Consider the following 25,139-nt stretch of genomic DNA (forward strand, 5'->3'; position numbering starts at 1 on the left):
CTAGATTGTTCTTTCTTCTCAGTGGATTACCACATTTATTAATATATAGTTTCCTTCTTTGTCTTTTATGATTGTTTTGCATTTAAAGTCCATTCTGTCTGATATTAGTATAGCTTCTCCTGCCCATTTTTGGTTATTGTTTGCAGTAAAATTGTTTACCAGCCATTCACTTTCAACCTCCTTGCACCCCTGGGTCTAAGGTTAGTTTCTTGTAGACTGTATATAGGTGAATCATACTTCTTTATCCATTCTGTTAATCTGTGTCTCTTGATTGGAGAGTTTAACCCACTAACATTCAGTGTTATTACTGTCAATGAATTATTTTCATTAGCCACATTTTCTTTAGGTTCATGTATGTCATGTTATTTTCTGTTTTTATCTTTTTGGTTATTCTTAAAAATAATCTTCTTTCTTACACTCCCCTCTAACCTTCAATTCTCTCTCTCCTGTTTTTTCCTTTCAACCTGCAGAACTCCCTTTAGTATTTCTTGAACAGCAGGTTTCTTGTTGATAAACACTCTTAATTTCTGTTTATCTCTGAATGTTTTGAACTCTCCCTCATTTTTTTTTAGATTTTTTGTCTTTATTTGTTTTTTTAATGTTACATTAAAAAATTATGAGGTCCCCATATACTCCCCCATCCCCCTCACCCCACTCGTCCCCCCATAACAACAATCTCCTCCATCATCATGAGGCATTCATTGCATTTGGTGAATACATCTCTGAACCCTGCTGCACCTCATGGTCAATAGTCCACACCAAAGCCCACACTCTCCCACAGTCCACCCAGTGGGCCATGGGAGGACATACAGTGTCCAGTAACTGTCCCTGCAGCACCACCCAGGACAACTCCAACCCCCAAAAATGCCCCCACATCACATCTCTTCCTCCCACTCCCTACCCCCGGCAGCCACCATGGCCACTTTCTCCACACCAATGCCACATTTTCTTCGATTACTAATCACAAGAGTTCATGAATAGAATATCAGTAAGTCCACCCGAATCCATACTCCATTCCTCCATCCTGTGGACCTTGGAATGGTTGTGTCCACTCCACATCTATAGCAAGAGGGAGCTTAGATTCCACATGGATTCTGGATGCAATCCTCCTGCTTTCAGCTGTAGGCACTCTTGGCTCCATGGTGTGGTGGTTGACCTTCTTCAAATCCATGTTAGCTGAGTGGGATAAGTCAAACAAACCAGAGTGTAGGAGCTGAAGTCTGTTGAGGCTCAGGGCCTGGCTATCACATGGTCAGTCCAGAGATTCAGGTCCCCTGGGTATACATTAAACCCCAGCACCAACTACAGTTCTGGTAAAAGTAATAGGGGAGGCTTGTGGACAAAGATCACATCTGAGTCCAGCTCCATCACACAGAAACACAAACTCCAAAGCAGGGCCAACTGACATGGCACTGAACTCCATCTACCATGACCATAGAACCTGTGGGTTTCTGTAGCCCTCAGAAGAATCAATACCTGGGGTTGTATCTACTTTATCTGTCTCTGAAACTTTGCTGAGATGTGCATAAGTCTCCCTCATTTTTTAATTCCAGCTTTGCTGGATAGAGAATTCTTGGCTGGAAGTTTTTTGTTTTATTTTGTTTTGTTTTAAGCACTTTAACTATGTCATACCACTGCCTTCTTGCCTCCAGGCCTTCTTGCCTCCCTGGTTTCAGATGAGAAATTAGCACTTAATCTTATCAAGGTTCCCTTGTATGTGATGGATCTCTTTTTTCTTGTTGCTTTCAGTATTTTCTCTTTGTCTTGAGCACTGGACAATTTAGCAAGAATGTGTCTTAAGCAGGCTTTAGAAAGCTTACTTGGCACTATCCACCCCCTTCCCTAATGTGCTTTAAGCTTCTATTTGCTAAACTGTTTAGGTGAATTTCTCTACCCCCTCTCTACTTTAGTTTCTCTCTCTCTCATTTCAGTCTGGTGTGATAGACTGCCTGATTAGATCTCCCTTCCCCTCTCCCTCTCCCTATGACTGCCTCAGTGCTGGTAGATTGTGGACCCTCTGAAATTCAAGAGGGGCTCAGTTGGCCAAACTCACCAAAAAGAAACCACTCTCCACCCTCCAGCAGACCCCTTTTTCTCCCAGAGAATGCACCATCCCCCTCCATTGGTTGCAGTGAGTTAGAGGCTTTAGCCAGGCTATTTGCCTTGAGGGTGAGGTATATGTGCTGTTTCCAGCCACAAGGGTGAGTAACTCATGGGTTTCCTTTGGCTTCTTCATTTGTCTGATTCCCTCCTGAATGAGGCATAGCACTTCCCCATTCTCTATATCTCCAAAACTGCTCCTTTGGATAGTGTTTTGCTCTTTCTCTGTTCTTTTTTGTGAAGGAGTTGGACTCTGCCTATTTACTTCAATACCGTTTTCTCAGAAGTCTCTCTCTTTATCTTTGACTTTCAATAGTTTAATTATACTATCTCTCCATATGGATCTCTTTCGAGTTCAGAAGCGCAGGAGGGATGGATAAGCCAAGCTCGGGGTGCCAGGCCTCCAACAGGCTCCAGGGAGGGGATGTGAGAGCGGGGGCACTGGGGACTGGCCAGTCCCCTCCCGTGGGCTCTGCGGGTCCCTTCCGGCAGGTATAGGGGCTGTGCTAGAGCTTGGCAGCCTTGGTGAAGCCCACCATTGAGCTTCTTGAATGTGAGATTCATGTCTTTCCTCAAATATGGAAAATTTTCAACCATTATTTCTTTAACTATTTTTTCAGCCCTACCCCCTCTCTTATCTCCTTCTGTGACTCCTAATCTATATACGTTGGCATGCTCAATGGTGTTGCTCAAGTTTCCTGGGCTTTGTTCAACTTCAGTTTTTTATCATTCTCAGTTTGGGTAATCTTGGTGGACCTAAATTTAGGTTTGTTCATTTGTTTTTTCATAGGCTCAAAGTTGTTGATCCTCTCTGGTACATTATTTATTTCAGTTAGTGCTTTGTTTAGCTTCAGCAGACCTCCTTTTGTTTATATCAACAAATCTTTTAACTCCAGGACACACTCATGTAGCAATTCTCTTAATTCCTTTACCTCATGTTCCAAACTCTCTTTCAGTTCTATGAACATAGCTGCAATTATGGTATGAGAAAAATCATGTTCTAATTCTAATGCCTGGAGTTTTGCAGGGAGAGTTTCTATTTTCTTTTTTTACAATGTATAGCCCATGCTTCCTTGTTTGCCTGTCTTGCAATTCTTTGTTCGTACCTGGCCTTCTGAATATTACAAATGTGTAAACTCTGAAATTAGATTCTTTTCACTCTTCAGTTTGTTTTTGCTGCCTCTTGTGATGGCTGTTGTCTGTTTACTGACTTTTCTGAACTAATATTGTAACACTTATATTCTTTGTCTTGTATAGTCACTGAAGTCTCTGTTTAGCTTAGTGATCAGTTAGTGATTTGACAATTTCTTTAATAGACCTAGAATTAAAAAGAAAGAACAACGACCACAATAAACTCCTCCCAGTTTTTTTCTGATGGGCTCTGTGTATGTGTTTGAGCACAACTTTGATACTTGGCTATACAGCTTACAACACTAGCTTAGTCTTCACTTGCTGCCTGTGCAGACCCTGAAGGTCCATCAAAGGTGAGGACGTAGGGCCTTCTTGGGTCTTTTCTAAGAATGTGTCCCATTCTGGGTATGCATATAGGCTTTGGAATCACAAAAGTAACTGAGGAGCTTTTAAAAGTCCTTAATTTTCAAAGTTTCAAGATCCCTAACCTATCTTCCCAGACTTTTTGGTGTCTACTGTCTGAACTATTATTCCTTGCCCCAAGTGACAGTGGCAAACATATTTGCCTTTAAATATTTTTGAAAAATGCCTCTCAGACAGTCACCTCTATCTTGGAAAAGTTCTGTGTCAGGTAAAACAAAGGCAACCTCTTTGCTGGAGTCCTTCATGGAGCCACCACACAGGTCAAAACAGCGAGCCACAATTCTTTGAGAAGGGAGTCTATTCTACTTCTTTTCTGGCACCAGGAATCCACACTGGGAACGGTGCCACATTCTCAAATAATGTCGAGCATGTTTGTAGATGCCCCTTGCTCATCTCTGATAGTGCACACCGCGTCTAATGTCGGGCAAGCGCCCAGGCCTTGGTTTTGACTCTGTAGGAGCAGTTCCTCTCCTGGAGGTGGCTTCACAGAGACACACCCTGGAGCCCCTGTAACAGGCCTCGAGCTAACCCCTGAGCATGATGAGCACTAGGCAGGAATGCTGGCGCCGACAAGTCACGAGCTGGCACACACCTGGCAGTAAGCGATCTTAGGGTGGTTGTAAAAGTTTATCTCTAGGATAAATTTCAAGCAGTGTTTCAAAGAACCTATAATTTTAAAACGCCTTTTTAAATTGCACTCCCCCCAAAAATTGCACCAATTTAAATTCTCACCGACAGTATATGAATCTGCTTATTTTGATATTTCTTTCCAATATCAATAGACCAAACTTTCAATGTTTGCATATCTGTTGTTTTTGTGGTTTTCATTTGCATTTTAAAAACTTCAGTGAACTGAGAATCTTTTCATATATTTCAGGTCATTTATATTTTATCTGTTTTTGTGAACTACCTGTTTAAGTTCTTTGCCTTTGTAATTTTTCTATCTCTTGATTTGGAAAAGTCCTTTCAAAATTAAGTAAATTAGTCTGTTACCTGCCATGATTGTTTTGAATATTTTTTAACACTGTCTTATTTCTCTTTCAATTTTGGCCATGAATTCTTTTTTTGCCAAGGAAAGCTTGTAAAATTTAAGTTCTCAAATGTAATGCACTGGTTTCCTTTATAGCTTCAGGGTGTGCTTCTTTTAGGTGATCTTGATATTCCCAGTGCTTAGGAGAGGGACCTGCCCCAGATCACAAGGGGTGTTTAATGGAATTGTTAGATGAGTATGTGTGAATAGGCACATGTCCCTACTGGTATATGATTGACATGATGATAACAAAGCCGAAAAAGATGTGAAAATTTCTCTCATCAATATCATGGCACATGATACTGATGATGGGCACATGGCGAAGAGCTAACTTCATTTGTTTTTTGAGGTGTTGGATATTGAACCTGGACCTCGTACTTGGGAAACAGGCACTCAACCATTTGAACTATATCCACTCCTGCTAACTTAGTTTTAACTCCCACTAGTTAACCAGGGTTCATATTCTGTCTGTCTGCCCCTCACCTCCAAACCTTACCATTCTCATCACAGCCATCATGTTTACCTATCTTGACCTATGTTTGGGGATCCAGATTCAATTATTTCAGTCATGCAACCAGGCATCAGGGTGATGCAGCAAAGAACTGGAGCTGGGCTGTCCTAGACCAAAACTTACAGAAGGCTTTTACCCATTGATAAATCAAAAATTGCCTCCAACAAAAGCAGAAGTGTTCCTTATTTTTCAGTAAGACATTTCTCTCACTCTTTCTATCTGACTCTGACTCTGCTTCTCTGTCTCTTTCTGTCTCTGTCTCTCTCTCATTTTTCCTGTTTTTCTATCTGTCTCTTTATCTACCTATGTACATACAGACAGACAAATATATATATAATATATAATATATATATATACACACACACACATAATGGATTATTATCTCTATTATATAACAAACGTATCTAACAATTCCTATTTGGGTAAGAACAATTTTGTTCCTGTTCAGAGAGAGAGGAAATCTTTCCTTTCAAAAGTTTAAAGGCAACCTATGACTATTTGGTGATTTTGATAAGTAAATGAGAAAATATTTTAGACATCTCCTGGAAATTTAGAGTAAGATTTGTACACTAAACTTTAATTATTTTTTAAAATTTTCTTCTACTTAAAAAAACATGCCTTAAAGGCATAAAATATGTGATTATTATGACATTCATGCCACACAATAACAAAAATAATACCTAACTATATGATACTTTACAGTGTGCTTGTGTAGGCATTTTCTGGTTTATCCTTCTCATCAAAATGGTAAAAGAAGTATTATTGTGATTATTTCCTTCATTTTAATTTCACTCATGCAAAAGCATATTCCTGATAAGAGGGCACTCCTGGCTGATTTCAAATATAAAAGTATTTTTTTTCTCCAGTACATCACAACTAGAGTAAAAACAATGTGTTTTCTTCTTCTAGTGGTTTTAAACTCTCCTCCCTAGCATTTGATAGATAGGAAATCCAGAACCAGGATACAAAAGGAAATATGACTCTTCAAGCAAAGGTTTATTTTAAGGGTCCTGAAGAAGTGACAATGTTTAAGGAATTTTATCACAAAATGCTTCTCTTCTAGGTCCTGAGAAGATTGTTTTCAGTCCCTAAAAGCTGACAAGGCTAAGGGAAAACAGTCTTAATTGAGGATTTGTTAACTTAATTGAGGTTGGGATTCCATTCTAGTCTTGGGAGAAGCTATATCTCCCTAGCCATCTCCTTAGCCAACATCAAATTTCACCCCAACCTGCTCTTTGAGTAGCATGGTAGGAGGAATTGTCTGTCACTATTTTACAACCATATTTCTGATACATACACTATGGATGAAAGAAAGTTAATTTCTCTCCTAATTATTCACCCACAAGTTCTTCATGCATCATGAAATGAAAAATAAATAAAGCTACCTCATGTATAGAAGTCTGTGTCCAAGTATGTTGATGAGGGATAGATTGGCTCGAGGCGATGTCTTTCTCTGTCCCTCCTTATAGTCATAACTCATGAAGCTCATACCACCATGGACATGTTGTTCTGCGAGGTTGGAGCTGGTAGAACCAACACCACTGTGACCTCTGGACTGAACCCATTTCCCCTGATTTGGAGAAGAAGGGAGCCACGTTTCCCAGTAACCTCACTAGGAGCCACATGTTAGGCTGAGGGCACCTTCACAGATGGAAAGCATCACCAGTATCCCGGCTGTGTGCAATCTCCATGCCTGATGTAACCTTAAAGAGACACCTGACTCATCCTGGCTTCTTGGCTGTGTCTGACAAAGACTGAGACAGGACTAACAGAGTTAAAAGTAGGGAGTGGGGCAAGAGTAGAAGCTGAGAGGATGTGTAAGGTCCAAACCTCACCCCTAAAGAAAAGCTGAATCATGGCACTGACCAGAATTAGGCAGTAGTACATCACAAGAGAAGACACTAAATTGGCAGATTCTGTGGACAAATCCAAAATGGTAATAAGGAAACAAGTTCCAGATGCCAGGATACAGTGATGGCCCACTCAAATTCTTAAAGACTGTAGGAGCACCTCTTTTAGAAACCCATGCCTTGCTTTGTTGACACAATTCTTCACTTTTAGGACAAGGGTTCTACAGAACAAGCAGTAACTAGTAGTACTACATCCTCCACTGCTCCCCACTCCCACCTTCAACAGCAGGAGTTCAGCTGCTGGAACCCAAGTCCTGGAAGACAAGTTTGGTCTTGAAATGTCACTGGTCATGCCTGTGGGAAGAACCACTGCGGAGACCCCGGGCATATGTGTATGAATCTTTGTGCTCTGTGCCCATGTTTTGTTGTTGTTGTTATTTGTTGATTTGCTTTTTAACAGTCATCCTAGTGGATGTGAAATGTTATATGTCATTGTAGTTTTGATTTACCTTTCTCTAATAGCTTTTGATATTCAGCCATAAAAAGAATGACATTTTGAAACTTGCTAAAACTTGGATGAAACTTGAAGAAATCTTGTGTAGTGAAATAAGTCAAACCCAAAAGGACAAATATTGTATTATTTTAATTATATTAAATCACTATAATATGCAAATCCCTAAAAACAGAAGGTATATTACAAATTACCAAGGTCTACAGGTGCAGTGGGGAATGGGAAGTTTTTCCTTAGTGGGTACCTAATTTCTCTTTGGGGTAATGAAAAAAGTTTTGAGAATGTGTGGCTGTGATGGTAGCACAAAATTGTGGTTGTAATGGATATCAATAAATTGTACACATGAAGTTGTCTAAAATGGGGAATTTTGTGCTGTATCTAAGTTACCACAATGAATTTTTTAAATGTTAAAGAACACAGAATTTCAAAGACAGCATAAAATATTAAATATCTCAATTTTAAATGTATTGTATGCTATAATGATTTTTTTAATATATTGGACCAACTAAAATACATTATTAAATTAATTTCAACTTATTTTTTTAAAAAGAGTACCTTTGGACAGTGCTGTTCTCTTTCATGCATTACAAACTGAGCACAATGTCTGAGAGCTTCATTGCTTATCTAGGCATCAGTTGCCATCCCTCTATACCCCAATGTTAGACAACTCATGAACTTTACTATGTCTTCCTTACTATCAGTCAAAGTTTCTTCCGTAAAATTCAACTCCATAGAGTTTAATGATGATGTTTCCTTTCATTGAAGACTTGCTAAACCTTTATCATGGCAGCTTTTCAAATATGCCAAGTTCACTCAACTTATAAATGGCATATTAATTTAATCTGCACTGTCTTAGTTTACCTGGACTGCTATAACAACTGCCATAGACTTGTTGGTTTAAACAACACGAATTTATTTTCTTAGAGTATTGGAGACTTGAAGTTCAAAATCGTGGTGTTAGTAGGGTGAGGCTTTCTCTAAAGTTCGTAGCATTCTGATGGTGGCTTATCAACAATTCAAAACTCAATCTCTGCTTCCTTAACATGGCCTTTTATCTTCTTCTGTCTCTTTATTCCTGACTATGTCTGAATTTCTTCTATTTCTAAGGACTCCCGTCATATTTGATTAAGGCCAATTCTGATCCAGTTTGGTCACACCTTGACAACAACTTTAAAATTTTTCTCTGCAAATGGGTTCACTTCCATAAGATCAAGGGTTTAGGAAATTAGCATGTCTTTGGAGGGACATTATTCAATCCATAACATGAACTAACACAGTAAACCTACGAGGTATTTAATTTATATTTTATCTGTTGCTAAAATCCTATAATATAACTTGGTTGGAATTTTTCAAGGGCTGTTTTTAGGTTGATTGGTCAGTTTTTCTGGGATAGATGAAACTTGAAGTTTCTGCCAAATTTATCCATTGAGTAGAATCCCTCTACTTTTGCTTCCCAGTATGTACCCTGTTATCTACAGACTGCTCTCTCCAAGCTTCTGCTGTTCCTCTCATATTTCCCTGCTTATGCTGTTGAAGTCCTTGCCATGTTTTTTTTTTTTTTTTACATTAGGAAAAGACAAAAAAAAAAGCCTTTTTGAACACTTCTGCATGATTAATCACCTTGATTATGGGGGTTGTATCAAAGGTATTGCAGAATAACAAGAGGAAGATCAAATTCAATTAATAAAATAAATGAGTAGTTCCAATTCTTCCAACCCTGTTTCATCACGTTAATCCTCCCCAAAATCACTGCTTAAGATCCTTGGAGTGAACATTGACTTGAGAGTTATTTTCTCCCAATTTTAAAGTTTTCTGGTAGTATCACAAACTTCAACAGAACAGTGTAACCTTCATTTTTGCTCTTCTGAAGACATAATTGCTTGCTAAATTTTGGGTCTGACAATCACAATGTGCCCTTGCTATAAACCTGAAATATGCAAAGGTGACATTTTTTTTGAATGTATGGAAATAGACAAGGATGTGAGAGACAGACACTTTTCTTTTTCTGTTTGTAATTAAGGGGAAAGGTGTGATTTGATCTGATCATTTCCTTTCTGATCAGAATAATGTTAGGCTGTGCTTTAACCCAGAGAGTACTCTAGTCCCTTCACCAGGAATTATCTCTTCCATTTGGCATGAGGGGTTTGCCCCCACAGTGGTGATGCAAAGCTTCAAGAACAATTGAAATAACAAAACAATTGACAATCTCACATGTTTGAAAAGTGCTTTGAGATAATATTGTTCTTTTTTCTATATACTAAGATTTGGATTCCCCAATTATTCTTATGAATAATTTAGATGCTGTCATGAATATTATTACACCAAATTTTGATGATTTGAAGATCTAAATACATTGGTAGTAGGAAAAGGTCATAAAGTTGATGTGTGGTAGAGCTGGGGTTTATTAAGTTATCTCTTACTCCAAACTCACTCAAAATAGGTCTCAGGGAAATGCTACTCATAATTTGATTTATTGCCTTTCAATAAAATAATAAGAGTTACAAAGAGAGTAGAAGGATGAAAATGGAAAGTAGCCATGTTGAATTTAGATGCTAGGATTTGTTTATTAGATTACCTGACAAATTCTAAAAAAAAAATTCAAATTTAAAAGGATGAGAATGGGGAAGTTTCAATATTGTGGCATTTAGAGGAAAATACAATGTGAAGAATGTGAGGGCATTATTTTGGCTGAGAGAGTGTGAAAACATGCAATATTAAAAGTGTAATTCACCAGACATCAGTGTGGCCTAGGATTGACCCTTTTTGAAAAATATTTCAATTGAGAAGGAAAAATTTCCCATCAATCTTAAGCAAGAGAAGCATTATTTTAGGAAAAGAGAACGCCATGAAATTTTGAAGATCTGAAATCTGTTTCACCTAGTAGCTTGGAGGCTGTAGGCCAAATACCTGCCTTTTCTTGGTTTCACTGACTTAATATGGCAAATAACTGTATTTAATGTGGTAGTCAAGGAGCTACGCCAAAATTGTAGGGCAAAATATTTTTGCAAGAGGATCAGTTTCTCTCAGACTAGGGAATTTTAAACCTCCTTCAATTTGTGGAATGCTTTAAATACAAAACTTGTGTTCTATTACTATTTGGCTCAAACTGATGAAAAGCAAAGAAGAAGAGTTAGTTTTTAGAACTAGTATTCAGTATCCAGTGACTGTATCATGTCAAGGGTGACATTCCTGAAAAGTGTGCTTAATAGTAAGTGGTCTAATATTGCTGAAATATGGCCAAAGATGCTGGAGATGAGATCTCAAATGCAGAGCATCAAAGAAAACACACATACCTCAAAAGAACACACTCTCTCCTTTAGAAAGCATCAGCATGGCTCCATTCTAGTTACATAAGGGTAACCAGAAATCCTTCTGGTGCATTGGAAGAGAAATTGAAAGGAACAACACATTAGTTATCATCTGAGTATCAATAGAACAATTTGGAGATATCAGCCAGTATTGAATTAGAAATTATAATTGATACTAGGTAGTCAGTGGCATCAATAATATTTAGAGCAAACGGACATGGAATTGCTAATTAGCATGCAGGTGTCAACATGAATTTCATGCAGCTTCTGAAACTAATTCCATGCATCATGATGTGCACGTGCATTTGCAGAAAAAAGAGCAGACAAAATCCCAAAAAGAAATTGTGTATGGGACAGATCAACGGTCATCTGTAGAAATAACCAGGTGAAAATTACTCCACATATCCCTCCCTCACACATTATTAGTGTTGTTCCTAATAAACCCATCCTACTATAGGCCACTCAGAATAATCATGTAGTTTCAACTAAGAGATTGCAGTAGCAAAGAGTGAAGTTAGACCTCATCTCCAGTTTGTTACTCCAAAACACCATAACCTCTGTTGAGTGGGTATGGCTCAGTTTCTGAGCAACTGCTTCCCATGTACAAGGTCCTGGGTTCAATCCCCAGTACCTCTTAAAAGAAAAAAAGAAAACAAAACAAACAAACAAACAAAAACCCAACCAATATCCCCTCTTCTTTTTTTTCTCTGTAATTCCACAGCTTCAAACAGAAAAGTTTTCCTAAAATTGCCACCTCAGATCTCCATGGAAAGTGAATCTTTCTTTCCAACTCATGGAGAAGGAAGCTGAATGCTAACATATTGGATTATCAGATTTTTTGTGCCTCTGACCATCTTTTTTTCAGAAGCTGGTATAGCTACAGTCTGTATTCCAGCAGTATTTCTATGTCTACAAAACTGGTGCCTGGTGTAATGATCAAGTTGCAAATATCCTTAACTCTAAGCATCCCTCTGCTTGTTTCCAAGTAGGTCACTATCTGAGAAAAAGACACAGGCCAGTTCATCAGCCATTTTCTGACACATCACTAATGTTTTGACTAGGTCTTCCTATGCACACCTTCTTTCATTCTACACATATGCATTAATGCTTATATTTCAGTAACACTTCAGCATTAGAGATAAAACTAGGACAAAAGGGAAACTGATTACATCCTCCTAAAACATGTAGTGAGAGAGACAGAAGAACAGACACACGTAACTGGAGAATGTCAGAGAGTGATAAAGGCCATGAAGGAAAATGAAACATGGCAATGTGAATGATGAAAGTGCCTTTTTAGATGTGGTGTTGGGGGAAATTTCCATGATCAGAGACACTAAATCAATGAGACAATGAGCTATGCGAGGCAAAGGAGAGGCCTAGCGAAAGCTCTTGAGTTTGAAGTAAGCCTCACTTGTTCAAATAACCACAGAAAGCTGGTGAGCCTGGAGTTACATGCTCAAGGAGGAGAATGTTAGAGGAATGATTCAGAAAGGCATGCTGGAGCTTGGACATGCAAGAGAGTGATTTCCAACACAAGGGAGTTTTAAAACAAACAGGAACAAATAAATACTCAGGCCAGGACCCCAGAGAATCTAATGTAATTAGTTTGGTGGAAGTCATGGGATATATTTTCAAAGCCGTTCAGGTGATGTTACCATAAATTCAAGTTTGAGAACAACTGAAGCAGTATGTAAGTAATGTTTTTTTTTTCTTTTTTAATGTGAAGGGGAGGCTATACATAAATTTTGGGAGAGACTAGCAAAAGTGCAAACACTGAAAAGATAAACATGTGAATCATCAAGATAATCCTGAAAATGTTTAATTTATTCCCCAAGTGTTTACAATAACAAAAAGCAGCAAAATAGAAAAATAATTGCCCCATGGATCACCATGTTTGTTGGGAGAATGGGCAACAGAAGCATGTAGTAAAATTTCTGAAAATGCTGGTTTGATAATATGATTCATTTCATCTTTATCAGCTTAGAATTAAATATAATGATTTTTTTACACATTGATGATAACTTTTGTTGCTATAGGCATTATCCAAATTAATTTTTAGAGTAAACTAAGAATTATAATGCAAACATTACTTTATGTTTTTTAGTTAATTACAAATTCATTCATACTAGCATAAGTAAATACTGTTACTGTACATATGTGCTAAGTTTCAGAAACCTTGGTAATGTATTGGAAAATAAGAACATTTTGCTCTCATATTTTGTATTGAAATAATCATAATATCCATGAGATGTGTGCTGAAATCAAGGCATATATTTAAAAAAGGAGAGCAAAGAACACGAGGAAAAAGATTATTTCCTTAAAAATTACATGTTTTATTTAATTTAAGAACTTTAAGCTTTTACTTATTTCCCCCCTTATTTTTTTAAATAAAATCCAAGAAATTAGTTTACACTGTTGTCAATTAAAGAGAAACCTGAGACTGAAAGAAGTATCTAGCCAGGGAAACAATGGAAGGCAGTATTTGTTTATTTGTTTGTTTTTACTATCAGCCCAGCACTCAACAAAGTTCTGACCTGCTGGGTCAGAGGTGGCCTGGCCCAGTGCTCTCTTGGCAGTCTGTGGTTGCAAATATACAATTATGCAGGTATGGTATGTTTTAAGAGCAGCAGGCATTCTTACCACCCATTTAAACAACTGTACAACACATTTCTGAACACTGTGCACAGTGTGTGTGTGTGTGTATATATAACACTTCCCACACAACAGGTGTCAATATTTCCAAATGCACCTGGGAAGCAAAATCACCCTCAGTCAAGAACCACTGGCCTAACTGGATTCTTGAAAACACCAAGAATTGTGTTATGGAGGAATGGTGATAACACTGGCAGCGTACCATTTCATAGCAGTTTTCTGCAGGGAGACATTGCTTCACTCAAAGTTGTTCAACTCAAGCACAACAATGGCCTGGAAAAAAAAAAAACAGTCAAGCTCTTGGAATCTGGGTCTGCCCAGTCAGATGAGTTGGAATTGAAGATACCTATGAAGAAGTTTCTCCCAACAATGGTAAATTCCATTAAGACTTCCTTCTAATAATAAAGGTTTAACAAGAAAATAAGGCCAAAATACAATTCCCTCAAATTTACATATTAGATCCTAAATTTAATGTCCAAGTTCCTCTATTATCAATTTGTAGTTCTTTATCTCTGGCAAGAGAGCCTCATTTAGACTTAATCTAGGTTACATTATCATCAGCAGATCCCAGCCTTCTTCCAGTATAGTAAATTTAGCCAGCTCAGCGCTCCTTCCTTCTTTTACTGAATAATAAATAACCCACAACATGAAAATGATAATTGTATTTTAGTCATTCATTATTTTCTGATATGATTTAGATAGCTCACCATCATTCATGATGGATTTCCTGAACAGACAACTTTTCCTTGTTGGAGGATGTGCTGATAGTAATCTCTTCAAATAGCAAATTCACATGTTCAAGATGAAAAATGCAATGACTTCAATACAATTTAGCTTTCAATTACTGGGTTTCTTGTAAATGGAACCAGTAAGCACAAGGTGACCTTTTTACCATTGCAAAATCAACGAGGCAGTCCACGTGGCTGAGGTTGGCCGTGACCAAGATGGAGAACTGGTCCTGCCAAAGGAGAGGGAAGAATGAAGAGGCAAGGGGACTTTGGGTAGTTTGTCAATCATTGGGAGTTTGCCAGGGCTTTTTAACTCCACTCTCAGTGGATGGTGTTTAAAATACCACCAGTCTTCTTAGGAATTCATAAATTTAGGAATTAGCAATATTGACAGCTCTCAATTTACAGACCCTAAGTGCAGCTCTTTTTGTTCTTCAAATGTCTCCTCTGAACATTTAAGATTTTTAGATATTCATCTTACATTTGATTCTTTTTTTTTTTTTTTTTTTTGGTACAAGTTTCTTGAATGGATATGACATAGGCAGAATATTCTCTGTCTTCTAAGCAGGGAACTCAGAATTATGTTCGTAAGCCATCAACCCTGGTCAGTGTTCTTCCCCTGTCAAGTCTGCCCGTATCTTAAGTGGTTGCTCCGTATCACTCTCAGAGGTTTAAAGATAGGCTTCCTGTGGCAGTTTGATAATGTTTATGAATTCCAAAATTAGATATCAGATTATATTTGTGAACTGCTCTGTCCCTCTGGGCAGATTACATTATATTGGATTCAGTGATTTTCATTTTTACTTGATTGGGTTGTGATTAAGGCCATGTCAGTAGGACTTTGAATCCCCTCCCCCTTGGTGGGTGGACTCATGGAAAAAAACTACAGGACAGAACAGAGGAGTGAGTTGGAGTTTTGAGCTGAAGCCAGGGAAGTAAGCTCACAGAGAGGCAGATCAGCTAAGCCCAAGAATCGAGCCCCAGGGAGAAAGACAGAGCCTGATAGCCTACAGCTGGCCTTGTGAAGAGAGTAGGGCAGCTGAACCCAGAGAGAAATAAGTCCAGGGAAGAGAGAAACCCAGAAACCTTGAACTCTTGGCAGCCATCAGCAGCCACCTTGCTCCAACACGTGGCAACAGACTTTGGTGAGGGAAGTAACTTATGCTTTATGGCCTGGTAACTGTGAGCTCCTACAAAAGCCAGCAAATTTCTGGTATTTTGTATCAGCACCCCTTTGGCTGACAAATCACTCTGTTTATATCTGTTTTTATCATTAAACATTTTTAATGGACTCATAACTCTTTGCGGATGCCACGTCAGTTCATTCTTTTAAATCATCTCGTCTGACCTATCCATCAGTATTTTCAGGCCCACTCGTTTGATCTGATCCAAATATTACCCAGAACTGGACTAAACTTTCAAAGCAAATAGATATGACTGTATGGCAACACCTTTTTTCTTTCTTTCTTTAATTTTGAGCTTATACTCTTATCTTAAGAGTTTACGCTCTCAACTTTTTTTCTTAAAGAGAATCTTCTCCCCTCTGACTTCTTAAAACTTAGATAGATGGAAAAAAGGAAGGAAGGGAGGGAGGGAGGGAAGAAGGAAGGAGAAAGAGGGAAAAAAGAAGGATGGAAGGAAAGAAAGAAGGGAGGAAGAAGGAGGGAGGGAGAAAGATAAACATTTCTACTTTTTTGTTTTCTGACTCCAGCACTTCCAATTCCTTTCTCAATATTTGCTTTTCTTAAATTTCATTGAGGACTTTCTGAATCTTATCCCAAGAAATTCACTTTCCTACTGCATAATAAAGACCCATTCTTCACTTAACTACTTTCTACACACACACACACACACACATTTTAAATGCCTCTTTACTCAAGGTTTCAGACCATTAATTCAACGCATTTGGCCAGCTTGCTGCTTCATGTCCTCATCACTAAATCAGGTTCAGGGGAAAGGGTGTCTCATGTCCATGTCACATTGATTTCTCTCACTCCCTCTCTCTCATCATTATTAAGTCCCACTTCCTTTAATCCTCTGAATTAAAGGTTAATCTCTTAGCTCCCCTGCACCTTCCAATGTTTCCCAGATAGGAAAACTCTCCCAAGAGAAAGATGAGAAATGTGAGTCTCCTAACATGAATCCGGAATGTCTTTTCTTTCCATTCGATAACTCCTTCATTTCCTTCTCCTCTTCCCTTTCAGACCACGGTTTTACCTGTATTTTTTCCACTGAACACTGGACTACAAGAACTGGGCCATCCTGGTTAGTTCGTGTGTCAACTTGGCCAAGTTACGGTGCTCAGTAGTTTGGTCCAGCAAGGACTGGCCTGATTATTACTGGGAGGACTTAAGTCATCAGTAAGTTGATCGCATCTACAGCTGATTACATCTGCTATAAACTTCAACAATGAGAAAACTCTCATCCCTTAAATGGGGAAGTGATGATTTCAGCAGTCAGAAGGGAGAATTTCCATCTCTACTCAGCAGCCAAGTTCTCCCCGAGAATTTATAAAAAATGTTCATTGGAGTTCCCAGTTTGCCGCCTGCCCTTTGAATTTGAACTTGTGCATCCCCACAGTCATGTGAGACAATTGTATTAAATCTCATAATATTAACAGATAACTCCTATCAGCTATGTTTCCCTTGAGAACCTTGACTTAATACCTGGGCATTTTAGTTCAGTAGGGCAGCTCACTATTATAGCCAGTATATAAACAAAGAGAAAGTATTTCTCATGGCTGTCTCTGCATTTTGATCTCTTTTGACAACTTTTTACCAAGGACTGGCTACATAATTTGTGGGGCCTGGTGCAAAATGAAAAGGCAGGGCTACTTGTTCAAACATGGTTAAGAATGTCAAGGCAGGAACAGCAGGGCATTAAGCCAAGAGCAGGGCCCTTTTCATGAGTTGCTTCTAAGAGCAGGGCCTGTGTGGTGGCACAGGCTGCACACTTCTGAAGCTGAACTGGTTTCTGTCTCGTTTGTTCCTGAGCTTTTTCTGTCTCTAGTCCTCTCTCCTTATTCTTCCCCATTCTACTTGGGCAGTTTGCTCCTTTTGTTTTTCCTCAATTCTTTATCCTTCTATCCCCTTTTTTTTTTCCTCTCTCCCTTTCTTTTTCGTGTACTGCTCAGAGAGTTATTTTGAAGATTAATATATTGTATAAAAATAAAAAGTGTTTTGTCATCTAAAAACCCAATACATAATGGTTGTTAATATCACTGTGTTTTCCCTCTCTGTGCCCATTATCCTCCTGATTTCCTGTGCTTATTGATTTTCATCTTCTTTCTACTCTCATCAATTTACCAAGTTGCCTTAGGGAATCTCAGTGTCAAAGCTGGCCTTCCATTTTACCCTGTCTCTATAACTTCCTTTCCCAAAGACCATTTGTCCCAGGAAATATATACTATGTAAATAAGAATGTAAGTGATGGAAAAATGACAGAATTGGCAATGTTGTCTTTTTTCTTCTTTCAGAAGCTGAGATGTCTAGCAATATCTGGGTATAAATAGACTATACACCTCATAAAAGGAAACATTTTAAATGTCAACAAAATCAATATAAGTACAAACTAGGCTCTCTTCTGAAAAACAAATAAAATCCCAGCAGAATTTAACCTGATTGTTTTGCTTCTAGAGCTCCTGAAACACAAAGTTACTTCTTTCCTGGTAACTGCCTGCTTTGGACACAAAACTAAAGGTACCTTAAAATGGATTTTAAATTTGGTTTTATAAAAATTGTTTTTTTAAAATGCATCTCCAAGATCAATTCTATTGGCCCTAATATATTTCAGTCTGTTGAAGACAAGAAAAGAAAGTATTTGTGTTTGATGTTTATGTGTGTCAATGCAAATATGTGAAGCTGTGTAGTTTCAGAAATGGGTCTTCTGAAAAGAATTCACATAGAAATAAATTAAAACCTTTAACATGCTATTTTTAAACACATAATACTCTACTACTCCAAATAATGAACTTGCTTGCCCCAAGTTCATTAGATGCTCGTCTATGTTTTCTTTAGAAGTTGAATTATTTTACCTTTGACATTTAATTCTATTCTATATCTTAAATAAAATTTTGCATATGGTATAAGGAAAGATCAGCTAATTATTTTTCTTACTTTACATTATTTTATATTCAGGTATTCAACAGCTTCAGCATCATTTGCTGAAAAGACAGGTCTTGCTTTTTAATAGCATGACAGCTTACCCTATTATTAGCATGTGCAGTCCCAGAGGGCCATCATTTTCTTTCCCTGCTAATAGTTGAAAGGGCACTGAGTCCCAGTCCTACTATTTTTGTTTTGTACACTAACACTTTCTTATATCACTCCAAATGAAAATAATTTTTCCAACTCCCTGCTACTATTTTAATGAAAATCAGATGTATTAAATTAAATAGCAATATAACTGCAGGATACATTCAGTGATGTAAATATATGAAGAGTTCAAGATTTCTTGCTTCTTGTAATCTGATGAGTAGCTATCTTCATTCTCATGAGGAAATTCTGCTCCTAGAGTTAGAATATTTTACAATGGTCTGATGTGATGCATCTCCATCTCTCTCTGTCTCTTTCCCTCTGTCTCTCTCACTCTGAATGTGACTCACATGATGTGCCTGGGTCTCTGTTGGCTAGATACCCAAATACTTCCAATAGTTTCAATACTTTCTATTTGACAACTACAAAGAATATTGTTACAAAGTTCCGTTTTTTCATGATTTTGTACTTTATTTCTTTGGTTGGTTGGTTGATATGTAGCAAATGCAGTGTATTTTATATTTTTAAACTACCATCAGGAACTGTGTCACACTTGAAGCCCATGAACATCATCAGAAGCAGAAACAAAGAAAATATATCTAAAATGGAAAAGAGCAAAGTTGTACGCTCTTACCCAGCCTCACCAGTGCTTCAAGATAGTTATTGTGGGTAAGAAGGGATGGTCATATGATGCTGAGTGTATGAAAACAACACATATCAAAATGTGAGCTCCTTTCTGATATCTATGTCATTTCCAAAAAGCTTCTACTTAATCACTTCTTTGAGTGATAGTATGCAGAATTTGAGGGTCTTGCTAAAACTCCAGAAGGTCATCAATGGTAATTTAAACCAATGGTAACTACTCTCAATCAGAATAGACTTATTTTATCATTACTTTATTTTATCATTTATATTTTTCCAACAGTAGATTCCAGATATTGCACAGGACAGATGTGAATGATTGAAATAGAAAGGGGAGTCTCTAGTCATGAAGAAGGAAGTTGCAGTGGATATAATATAATAAACTTGAGACAGATCATGGGCAAGATAAGGGCAAGGAGAGCTAAGAGAGTGCTGCTAAAATATATTTTTCAGTAGACACCATATTCTCATTGGAGGACATCTCTCACACATAGGGAAAGGCAAGATATCCATTCTTCTGTGTCTTCACTCACAGAACATTTGGGCTTTTAGGAAATTTAATTGGAGATGACAGATATAATCCCTGTACCTGTGCCATTTCCTGTTAAAGAGACACCACTGTTTGTTTAAAGGAAGTAGGCATTTGTTTGCTTATCAGCAATTTTATTTTATGTTCTTTATTGAGGAGATTCTTTTTCAAATCTGAACAGTGATATTGGATTAAGCTCTCTCTCTCACACACAGAGGAGATTTATATTTCTCTAACCAGACTTGTTTTTATGATGTCTGTTCCAGGAAGATAATTATCAAGTAAGGCAGAGAAAAAGATGGGTATCCAGAGTTCCATTGTCTACCTGGCTTGCTCAAGTTCAAAATGTGTTAACCTTGTGGATAATGGCCCTCTAGTGGAAGCACATAATTGCATCCACACCAGAAAAGATAGCATTAACTTCTCTTTCAAGCCCTGTGATTGTTCTTCTCTGTTGGAAGAGGAGAATCATTAGAGGGCATGTCTGAGGAAGTTAAAAACCAGCTTTATACCAGCTTTCAGATAAGATGGTGTTGCCACTGATGAGTTTCTCTTACATGATTTTCTCCAGCAGTATGTTATAAATGGCTGTTGAATTAAAAAGTAAATGAAACTTCCCTGAAGAATACACTCCACTGTGCCTTTAGTGTCTTTACTGACACATCTGTAAAGATGGATGGACCCTAAAGAGCTAGTTGCAAATGAAGTGAGTCACATTTGTCTCCCAGGAATGTTTTATATGCTGCAAAATGTGACAAAGGCCATTACAGAGATTATATTTCCCAGCAATGAATCCACTGTCCATCCTCTTCTACTCCAAATGTTCAGACAATTGCTATGGAATTACTGATGTCCCCAAAAGCCAACTGTTGTTGACTAGAGGCTCTAATATTTTTCTTGGAGAGAAGACAATGACAGTAGTTTGCAAAAACTGAGAATGGGGTTAGAAAGATATGAAAAAATAATTTCCTAAATCCTATTTATTCATAGTTTTATATAAAAATGTTTTCTAGGATTTATGTTCACAATCAAGTATGTATACTGACCTTATCTCTTAATTGAGAAATTTCAATTCTACAAAATATATATTCTGTTTTTTCCTCTAAAATGAGTCATCTGTGCAACCTAGCTCTTTACAGATGTTAAATTGGTCAAGTTATGTCAACTAAAATCCTTCTATTATTTATTATTTTTAAGCTGAGAACTCTTAGTCTCTGATCTTGAGATTATGACAGTAAAATAAGATTATGTACGCAGCAAAGACATATATTCAAAAGCTAGTAATCTGATGAATATCTGAACTCATTAACAGGAGATACACTTACTGAATGCAAATGATTATCAGTGTTTCAAGGAAGCATAGCCAATTTGAGGTGGATTTTAAGTTGGACACATGTGAAACAGGGCTATGTTTTTAAGGTACTTCTGTTGTGGGAAAACAGTAGGAACATAGTTTGAAGTTGAAATATTTTCTTAAGGCAGACAAAAAGTGCAGGCTTAGAAAAGGCCAGGCCTTGGCTAGATGGGATGCCATCTGGTCATCACAGAAAAATAGTTTGTGTGAGGAAGTGTTTGAAACTCTGGATAACTCGTACCTTATTATAGTAAAACGTTGCACCTGTTCTACTATAGCTGTCGCCTCACTGTAGATGTTGCAGTTGTTTCCTGTTATTGTAGATGATGTTGCAGTTCTGATAATGAACGGCTGCTTGTTAGTTTCTCAATAAATAAGATGTGGAAACTAGGGTTGAGGCTCTCTCAGTTCCAGAAGCTATTGCGTCCCCTGGTCCCATCTTTACTTCCTTTCTTGTGTCTTTCTTTCTGTCCTTTTATTTCTTCAGTTCTGCGACGCCTTCCCTTCGAGCCAACCTGTTGTGAGCTGACTGCAGCATACTTCTTGCTGCATGCCAAACCCAAGTGCTCTTTATTAAAGACACATTGAATGCAGGCAGGAAAGATGCTGTGTGGATCAACATGCCTGTCTGCTCCAACTACAATACCTCCTGCTGCTTCTGGTTTAGGTCCTGTGGCTTTGCTCCCAATACCCTGTGCTGAAGCTTTCTTCACCATGGCTTTCTGTATCTCTACACTTTTGCCCTATAAGTCTCCCGGTAGCATTTCAATGTGGAATTTCACTTTCCACCCAAGTCTTTGTTTCTGAGACAGAATCTTTTGCTTCCTCTTCATTGATTTTTAATACTAATCTCACATGCACCTGGGAGTGATCTCTGTCTAAGGCTGTGCTGTTCTTCATAGTGGCACATGGTAAATAGGATATTAGAGGGAATCAACCCCAAAATTACAAAACTAAACAACAGTATGCATGTTCCTTACCTATGCACTAACCGGTTCTCCTTAAATTAATTGTCTCCTTATATGGGAATGACTGAAGTTAATGTCATGGCTTAGTTCCATCATACGTGTCCTCTGAATGAATAATGGAATCCTGGCGGTTCATCTTGTCCTAAGCCAAGATACGTTATAATGCTCAGTGGAGGATCTGATTTCTGTGGCCAGAATAGCTGCATAAAAGGAACATAAAAGCAAATGAAGCCACTTTCTCTCATCTCAGAAGGCCTATCAATTTCTTGTAGGAACACTAATATTTAAAACTCTTGAAAGTGGGAGTGGTAGACAAAGGGAAACATAAACTGACTTACAGCAAATATGAGAGAAAATTAATATTACATTCCTGTGAAACTTCTAGAACCTACATGTTCTTTTATTTCTTTCAATCTATTGTTTCTGTCCAGCCCAAAAATCCTTACTGCCATGCAACATATCAGTTTCTTAGTTATTTAGAAAGTCAGTACACTTTACTGAAATTAGTTTCTCCTTTCCTTTTAAAAAGTGTGAGTTTGTGTCTGTAATATAAACATACTATATGAATATCTTTATTCATCAGCACTATACAGTTTGGCCACTCCTGCGAGTTATTGTGAAAGAAGTAATAATAATAATGGCTTGAGGTGGTGGTGAGACATGACCATTCTTTCAAAATCCAGGTCAGGAGCAAAGACTAGTTGTTGGAATCGAGTTAGAAAATAGCAGAAAAGTAGAAATGTCAAGTGCTCAAGAGAGCAGAGTCAAGATAGTAAATCAAGATTTTTAATTTGGAATGCCTTTGTCAGGAAGAACAGTGAAACGGTCATGAAGTGAGGAGAGTAGAATTAGTTGAATCAGATAGTAGCCAGGGACCCTGAAGATCTTAAATTACTAGCTGAAATTTAGTTGTTCTCTGCTTCTATCTCTTTCTCTTTCACAAATCAACCGAGTTTTCAAAAACAATAACACTCAGAAACAAATCCTAAGTGAAATTGGTTTCACTCTAAAAGGATGCAGTTGATGAAAGTCATGATTCTTCAGGCATCATTTTTCATGTTATGTTTAGAAAAAATACATAAACATATCTATCATTCCCTTTATGTATCAATTTGTATCCGTATTTTATAATTAAACATGTTTATAAATTATTATTATAAATGTGTTCATATTTATGTTGTTATAATATAAATATAATAATATATTACTATAAGTGTGTATGATGTGTCTACCTATATACAGAGAGGGGGGAAGCAGAGGAAGAAGTGAATATTGGGGAATCAAAAAGATGAGAAAGTCTGAGTCATTTCAGAAGAGGGTAATATTGAGAATCCAAAATATGAATGTATGTAAAAGTGAAAGAATAAATATAAAGGAGATAAACAGTGGGCATGACAGTGGGTGTCTGTATCTTCATCTAGGGTTGAGGAATAATCAAATGCCTCAGGGGATTTTCTCTCTCTAGAATCTTCTCATTACCCACATTCTTTTTTACTGGCCCTATATCAATAACTAGGGAAAACCATAACTATGCTTAATTTTATACCACTGTGCCTTTCAATATCCCAGCAAGTGATTATTTAACAGTTTCTTGAATTAAATTCTTATTCATCATTCTTCACAACTTTATACTTAGGATTATAGAGGAATTCCAAGTGCAGCCTAGTTTTCTAGTTCCCTCCTCATAGATAGGATTGCTTTGAATTATGCTAAAATGATTGATGTGGGATCACCTGGTGTATAATATCAGCATGCTACAATACATAAGATCATTTAAGCTTATTATGAATGGATTTATAATATATGAAATAGTTGCCCTTAGCAAATCATGATTACATGAATGTCTTTGATTTTATCTTCTTTCACATGGAAATTAGGAACTGACTTCTCTGAATAGGCAACATGCTGTCTTGAACCATTTTCTCTGGGGTGTCCAATGATAAGACCAGTTGGTGAAATAAAGATCAGCCTTCCAACAGCAGGCAATTTAGAGCATTCCCACCTGGAAGAGTGCTCCCTGAAGCTCCCCGCCAGAGCACTGCCTCACATTTCATTTAGGTTATCAGTGATGAATGGAAAACTCCTTTCGCTCAGCTTTTATATTCTAATTATAGTTAAGCATGACTGGTTCAGCTCTGGAGCAGAAATTATGTGCTTTTAGAGAACATAACTATCTAAGGCTGAAATAATTTTAGGAATACTTAAAATACTTGGACTCTCACTTGGTTCCTCTATCATAAACCTTCCCTTGGGAAACCATCGTTATAAGGTACTTTCCTTTCAATCTCAGATTGAAAAAATCCAAGAAAATACCCCTGGATTGTAAAACCACATAAGCTCTATTAGTTACTTATATCACACAGCAATTGTATATGGAAATCAATATTTATAGAATGGTGATGATTATATTCTGTTGCATTTACTTCCTTGGTGGCAGAGTGGAACAGACATGCTTTATCATCTATTTATTGGTTGATGTAAGAATACTGTACACAAAGATGATATATATATGGTAGACAGCTAATGTGAGCTATTATATAAAAATAAAACTGATATCCCTTTCATTCACCACATGAAATCTCAGCCTCCAAGTGATAAATTAATCTAAGCAGTTGGAAAATATGTATTCTACAAGATATTAAGATAGTTTTGTGCTCAGAGACAGAAAAATTGTGCTCTTTGGATTTGACCAAACCTGTTTTGAAATCTCAGTTCTCACACTGACTTTGTTACCTCAGACAGATCACTTTTTTATTCTCTGAGCTTCCTTCTTTTTACCTGTAAAATATGAAGAATGATAGATGAACCACGGGATTGCTGGGATTAATTCTGTACATTCTTCAGATGGTTTGAAGCTACATGGGCCCCAGCAAAGTATCTTCTTAAAGCTAATCCATTCCTGTGGGTGTTAAACTATTATAAATAGGGTCTTTTGAGTAGGTTACTTGAGTTAAGGGGTGGCCCAGGGTGGGTATTACGCCTCTTACTGGATTGCTTTATAAGATTATAATTCAGAGAGAGAGTGAGAAAGCTAAGGAAGCAAGAGGTCAAAAGCAATGAAACTCGAAAGAGAAGGGAGAGACCAGCAGACACTGCCATGTGTCCTGCCGTAGACAGAGGACTCCAGGATCACCTACAGATGGTCTTCA

This window comes from Dasypus novemcinctus, chromosome 17, assembly GCF_030445035.2.
Source record: "Dasypus novemcinctus isolate mDasNov1 chromosome 17, mDasNov1.1.hap2, whole genome shotgun sequence".
In the NCBI taxonomy this organism is placed as follows: Eukaryota; Metazoa; Chordata; class Mammalia; order Cingulata; family Dasypodidae; genus Dasypus; species Dasypus novemcinctus.